General features: G+C 34.8%; 1 pseudogene; it reads left to right on the top strand.

Moving 5' to 3' along the window:
• The window catches only part of LOC102831333, a 32,724-nt pseudogene that overhangs the window by 8,005 nt on the left and 17,045 nt on the right, over positions 1-7,674 (top strand).

The following is a 7,674-nucleotide window of genomic DNA, read 5'->3' as shown; positions in this document are numbered from 1 at the left end:
GGCCGCCAGAAAACAGTTGTTTTGTTTCCATGTTCTCGTTGGGTTTTCATTTACTTGGTATGTTGTGAAGTGTTAATTTTCTTTGAAGTTACTCTATATTCTATTATCTTTTCCCTCCATTTACATGGTCTATTTTATCTTGCCATCTACCTGAACTCCTCAATGCCTGGATGTCTGTTCATATGTTCTTACCTTCTTTCACATTATAATTGTTTTGATTGTAGACTGATCTCTCAGATCCTCTGCGTTCATTCTTGTAATTTTGTTTTGTTTTGGACTCTTCTGTCTGTTGAATGAGTTCCTGATGATGTTGCCACATATATCAACTTCAGGTTGGTGTCTGGTCTTGCTGATTCCTAGTTCAAACAACTCCCTTTAGGATGTTTTGAAGTGCTGAGTTGGCTTTAACAAAATCCCTTAGCTTCTGTTTATCTGGATATATTTTTATTACACCATTATATTTGATTACCTGCTTTGCTGCGTAGACTGTTTTTGGTTGGCAGTTTTTTTTTTTTTTTGTTTTTTTTTTCTTTCAGGGTTTTATATATGTCTCCCCATTGCCTTCTTGCCTGTATGGTTACTGCTGAGAGATCAGAGCTTTATCTGATTTACTTGTCTTGTAAGTAACAGTTCTCTTTTCCTTAGCTGCTTTCAGGATTCTCTCCTTGTCTTTGATTTTAGAGAGCATGATTATGATATGTCTTCATAATTTTCTTTTGGGATCTATCCTTCCTGGAATTCACTGAGCTTCTTGAAAGCTTATCTTTTCATTTTTCAGGATGTTAGGGAATTTTTCTTCCAGCAGCTCTTCAATTATCTCCTCTGTGATTTTTTTTTCTGTTCCAGAATGCCAACAGTTCTTAAGTTATACCTCTCATATTGTCCCACATGAATCTGAGACTTAATTCAGATTTTTTAAAACATTTTTTCTGTTTGTTCTTCTATTTTAGCAGTATTGAGAGATTTGTCTTCCAGCTTGCTAATTCTGGCTTCCATCTCTTCAGTTTTACTCCATTTTTCTTCCAGTGTATTGTCCATTTTAGATATTTTATTATTCATCATTTGACCTCTTTATGTACATTTTTAATTGTTTCTAATGCTGTACTTATCTTATTTGATCGTTCCTATAGTGCTTTCCTGGCTTTTTTCTTATTTTTCTCAACCTCTCTGTGGAGTATTTTGATGTACCTCAATGTCATTCTCCTGAATCCCTTCTCAGGCAGTTCCAAACCCTGCTCTCCTTCCAATCGGAAGTCTAGATCTACATGCAGCTCATTTATTTCAATTATTCTATCTTCTTTCAGAACATGGACAGAAATCATCATTTGTTTCTTAGGCATCTTTAATAATTAAGCGTGTTTTCAATAATTTAATGAATGCATGTTGATGCATATTTCTGACTGCCTCCAAGTAGATATGATCAGGATATAGACTTCCCTTTTCAGTATTTTTTATAATTCAATTCAAAGTAACTATAGCAGATGTTGGCTGTCTATCTGGTATATAGCAGCTTGTATTGGTTCTTGCCTGAATGATGGGATTCTACAAGGTGTGATTGCAGCTTGGCTATATGACCACAATTGCTGTCTCTTCTTGGGTAATGTAGGGAGTGAAAGAGCCCCCTGAATGTAAAACAAGGACCAAAAAACAACAACAACAACAAGGAAAGGACAAAAAACAAAATAAAAAAGAACAGATTGGATACTATAGTCTATAATTGCATTTAAAAAGTAAAAAAAAAAAAAAAAGTAGCAAAAATTAGGAGTATGACTTTAAATCCCCTCTATCAGCTTGTTGCTTTCAAAGCACCTGAGAAATTTCAAGATGTTACTATTGCTCCTTATGATGTAACTCAGGATTTAATTTTTGCCCTGTTTCCTTTTTAGTCTGTGTCTCTCCCATTCCCCAATCCCTGTTCAGGACTTTTTCCTGGTGGTAAATAGTTTAGGGCTGGCTGTAGCTGTTTTGGGAGACAGTTCATTTTTAAGCAGTTTCTTCCCACTTCTTAGATTCTGAGTGTCATGGTGTTTGCTGAGCAGATCCATGAACATGCCTAGTAGAACCCTCTGGGGATGTGGGAGGAATGTCCACTTGCTCGGGCATCCCCTCTAGTCACCAAAGTGGAGGTGTGCAGACAGTAAGAGATCAATGAACAGAGGGGAAAAAAGTGTCCACACCTTGATCTGTGAGGATTGTGCAGACATCTGTGATGGGAGTGCTCCTCTGATCCTTCAGCTGCTCTGTCATACCCAAGATGGCCAATCCTGGAGTGGCTAGCAGCTGCAGATCAGAAAACACCACCTTTCTTACTTCTGCTACAAATTCCACTAACTGTAAGCCTTTGAACTATTTAAATATTACTTTATAAGTAGTTCAGTGTTCTGAGACCATCCCCTGAACCTGCTTTGCCCGGTAGTCTGTGTTATTGCTGGTGGAGGTCTGCACTGCACTTCTCCCTAACCCACCATTAAGCCCCTTTCTTTTCTTCTTAATGACCTTTTGCTTTCTTCCTATTTGATGTTCTTGATGTCATTTCACAACTCTTCTGGTCTTCTGATCTTTAGATTGCATGTTTGATTGATTTCTGACTGAAGAGATCACTAGTTTTAATGGTTGATGTGTATATTTGAATTATAGTGATATTAACTAGTCTTCTTTGTAGTCGTAAAGATATTATCAAACAGAGCTGTTCTTTAAGATAGATATTGATATGTTCTTTTTAATGATGTATATAACACCCTTCTTCTTCAATTTGTCATTCCTGGCATAGTAAACTGTATAATTGTCAGATTCAAATTGTCCAATACCAGTCTATTTCAGCTCAATAATGCCTAGGATATTAATGTTTATGCTTTATATTACTTATCTTTAAAAATTTCTAATTTTCCTAGATTCATACTTTGCACATTCCATGTTTTGATCATTAATGGATTTTACAACTGTTTCTCTTCATTTTGAGTTGTGCCCCATCAGAAAATGAAGGTCCCAAGGGCTTTAATCATTTTGCATCATCAAGGTCACCTCTAATTTGAGTAGGCAGCCCTTCCCAGTCACATTTTGAGTGTCTTGCAACCTGAGAGTCCTATCTTCTGTCACTATATCTGGCAATAATATGATGCTTTCACCATGTTTAAATATTCTGGTGCTTACAGTCTTCCACTGTTATTCATAAGGTTTTCATTGATTAAATATTTGGAAGTAATCTGTCTTTCCTTCTTCCTAGTCTGTCTTTATCTGTAAGCTCAGATGAAACCTGTCTACTGTGCATGAGCCTGCTGGTTTTTACAATACCAATGGTATAGTTTCCAGAATCACAACAGCATGCAAGCCACCACAGTATGACAAACTGACAGACGATTGATACAAATGGACAGCTATAGGTAAGTTTTGTTTTGGATAATCACATGGTTTACTATGCTGGTAATTATACATTCATCTTCAAAAAAATCTAAAGCTGAAGAAAAAAATTTCAAAATCCACAATAACCAAAATATGACATTGAACATATTCCACCTGAATTGAAAGGCCATCTCAAGAAAAGATTTGATGCATTAGACATTAATGATTGAAAAAGAAAAGAGTTGTGGGATGGCATCAAGAACATAATATAGAAAGAAAGCAAATGGTCACCAAGAAGACATGAAGAAAGAAAATATCAAAATGAATGTCAGAAAAGACTAAAACTTGCTCTTTAGCATAGAAATGCTAAAGCAAATGGAAAAAAATGAGACGGTAAAAGAACAGAAGTGAAAATCTCAAAGGGTAGTTGGAGAAAACAAAATCAAATATTATAATGAAAATTGCAAAGATACGGAGTTAGAAAACCAAAAGAAGAGAACATGATCATTTCTCAAATGAAAAGAACTGAAGGAAAACTTCTATCTTTGGCTTTCAATACCTTGGGAAAACAGTGAATGACAAAGAAAGCAACAAAAGAAAATTGTGGGCATATAGAGTCACTGTATTAAAAAGAAATGGCTGATGTTCAACTTGTAAAAAGATCCATACTTGTGCTCATTTCTAAGAAAAGTAGCCCAGTTGAATGAAGTAATCATCAGTCAGTATCATTATTATCACATTCAAGTAAAATTTTGCTGAAGATAATTCAAAAACAGCTATAACAATACATTGAAAGGGACCTGCCAGAGGTTCAAGTTGGTTTTAGATAGTGATGTGGAATAAGGGATATCAATGTTGGCATCAGATGTATCTCGGCTGGTAGCAGAGAATACAGAAAGATATTTACCTCTGTTTTATTGACTACATAAAAACTTTCAACTGTGTTTTGTTCTGGGTTCTTCTGTCATGTAATTGTGCTAATGAGGAACCTGTTTGTAGACAACAAGGTAGACATTCAAATAGAACAAGTGGCTGCTGAATGGCTTAAAATCAGGTGTGCATCAGGGTTGTATTTTTTCACCATACTTATTCAATCAGTATACTGAGAAACTGGATTAAATTAAGAAGTCTGTGATATCAAGATTGGAGGAAGACTCATTATCAACCTGCAATATGCAGATGACACAAGGTTCCTTGCTTAAAGCAAAGAGGACTTAAAATACTTACTAATGAATGTCAAAGACCACAGTCTTCAGTATAGGTTGCACCTCAATGTAAATAAAGCAAAAATCCTCACAAATGTATTAATAAATAAAATCATGATCAATAGACAAGTGTTTGAAGCTATTGAAGACCACTATCAACATTAATGGAAGCAGCAGTGAAGAAATCAAATAATATCTTGCATTAGGCAAATCTGCTGCACAAAGCCTCTTTAAAGCATTCAAGAGTAAAGATGTCAATTTGAGGACTAAATTGCCCTGGCTCAAATCATTGTACTTTCATTAGCTTCATGTGTATGTAAAAGCTGGACAAAGAATAAGGGATGCTATAGAAGAATTTATTCATTTGAATTATGGTACTGGAGAAGAATTTTAAAGGTCCCATGGACTCTCAGAAAGACAAACAAGTCTGTGTTGAAAGAAATACAATCTGAATCTCCTGGAGAATCCAAGACAATCAGACTTTGTTTCTCATTCTGTGGACATATTTTCAGGCCAGATCAGATGCTGGAGAAGAACATCATATTTTGTAAAGATGAGGGTCAGTGAAAAAACGGAGATGCCCAGTGATATGGGTTGGCACAGTGACAGCAACAATATGCTCAAACATAGCCCCAATTGTGAGCAAGGTGCAGGACCAGGCAGTTTTTCATACCGTTATGTATAGGGTGACTATAGGATGGAATGGATTAGATGACACCTAACAACAATAACTGTAAGGTAAAATTTTGACAATATTGGAATTAAATTATCTAAATTTAGGTGATAAACATCAAGAGTAAAATACCACTTGAAGATTTCCTATCCAGCATTGGGATTAACTTCCAACACCTGATGCCCATTTGATGGTGGGAAATAAGAATTTAAATAATAATGAGAACACAGGACTTGCTGGCTCTGACAAGCTAGAAACAAAAGATAACATCTGCTATTCCTATTTTCCAATTCTATTTACTCCTTTGTTAATATAATCCTTTAAAATATTCATCTTCTCCCAGAAATAATTTCCACACTGAATAATTTGCATATTTTCAAGCACAATCAACACAATTTATTTTACTGTTTTTATTCTGAGCTGCCTTAAATATCTATCGACACACAATTCAATTGTGTTGGTGTTTGCTTCTCCTTAACTAGCTTACTGGATTTATCTCATCTTTTCACGTGTAGTAGGAAAGATCAACTCAATACACTACAGAGAAGGTTTATCTTTTCCTCTTCTGTGTTTTCCACCCTATTAATATTCACTTTATGAGCTGTTAAATCAAGTTCATTTCATACTCATTTTGCCTTCTGAACAATCTCACCATCTTTACTCTTCTGCTGCTATCTGTATGTAGTTGCTTATTCTTTCATAATGGACAGTATTAATTGTCATGTAACTCAGTCTTTTTCTTCATACATTCTCTCAAATTGCATACAGACAAATTAATTTCAAAATGCTGTTGTGATCATGTCACTCCATTTTTTTTTCATTGTCAACCAAAAAAAAAAAAAAAAATCATTTCCTGGCTTCAACTTATTTTGCATGTGATAAATGTATTTCGTCATTTTATTAAAGCAAGAAAAATTGGCTATGAGACAGATATAATGATGAATTGGGACTCTTTGAGATGTAAAAACATGATTGATTGTTTAAAAAAATCACCATGAATTAAACAATACAAGGAGCTCTGGTAGCGTAGTGGTTACGAATTGGGCTGCGAGCCGCAAGGTCAGCAGTTTGAAACTACCAGCTGTTCCACGGGAGAAACATGAGGCGCTCTGGTAGCGTAGTGGTTACGAATTGGGCTGCGAGCCGCAAGGTCAGCAGTTTGAAACTACCAGCTGTTCCACGGGAGAAAGATGAGGCGTTCCGATCCCGTAAAGATTTACAGCCTCGGAAACCCTGTACAGGGTCGCTATGAGTCGGAACCGACTCCACGGCACACAACAACAACAACAACAACATTAAACAATACAGATATGTGGAGTGAAAATGTTTTAAGTGATAAGCATTATTCCAATGTTATAAACAAAGAACATGATTAATACCATTTCAAAAGAACAACAACAACAAAAGAATGGTATTTCTTATATGTTGATGATTGAGCAAGTTTAGTAAATCTTACATCTTTTCTATTAACAAGTACTCTTCTCTTTTTCCATGTTTTCTTCATTCTAATAATTAACTATTATCAATACCTCTTTAAAATTAAATGGAGGTACTAATGTCAAACATTATATATGTTTATGTTATTTCACTTCTATCATTTTATTAACTTGCTAGTGTCAGGAAAACATGCATTTTATTCTCAATCTTAATAATTTCTGGAAATCTTGTTATAATTTCTTATTTTTAGTAAATATTCAATGAAATCAATATTTAATAAATGTAAAACCTGTGCAAAATGAGATATCTTCATGATTTTAACTTGAAAATCCTTTATTTCCAAGGAAGGCAAAATTTTTGTATATTTTATTCTTCGCTTACATTGCATCTTCGGATAAATGACTTCATGTCTTTTGATTATTTTCTCCATATTTTATGTTGTTAATTATGAGAGTTTCTTACATATATGGGCACCAACCATTTCCTTATCTCATATGTTATAAATGTTTTTCGCAAATTTACATATTTAAGAGTAGTATTTGATAAATCTACCACTCATATGTCATTTTGTTGTACTGTGGTGGTTTATATGTCTCTGTGAATTGGGAAGCTATGCTACCATTATTTTAAATACCAGCAGGATCAAGTATGGTAGACAAGTTTCACTTGAGATTTCAGACTAATACAGACTAGAAAGAAGGAAATTTTGATTAATTTTGAATGTTTAGTATCTGAAAAAATATATGAACAACAATGGAACACTGTCAGATAGCATCAGAATATTGAACATTGAAACATTATGAACAGCAACAGAATACTGTCAGAATATTGACAGAAGATGAGCCCTTCAGATTGGAAGGCACTCAAAATATGACTAAGATAGAGCTGCCTCCTCAAAATAGACTTGACCATGATGATTAAAATGGAATGAAGTTTTCAGGAGATTCATTTGCTGAAGAGGCACAACTCAAAATGAGAAGAAACAGCTATAAGCCTCCATTTGGTGCAAAGAGTTGTCAT

This window comes from Chrysochloris asiatica, unplaced genomic scaffold (assembly GCF_000296735.1).
Source record: "Chrysochloris asiatica unplaced genomic scaffold, ChrAsi1.0 scaffold00334, whole genome shotgun sequence".
Classification (NCBI taxonomy): domain Eukaryota; kingdom Metazoa; phylum Chordata; class Mammalia; order Afrosoricida; family Chrysochloridae; genus Chrysochloris; species Chrysochloris asiatica.
This window is presented reverse-complemented; position numbering and strand designations above follow the sequence as displayed.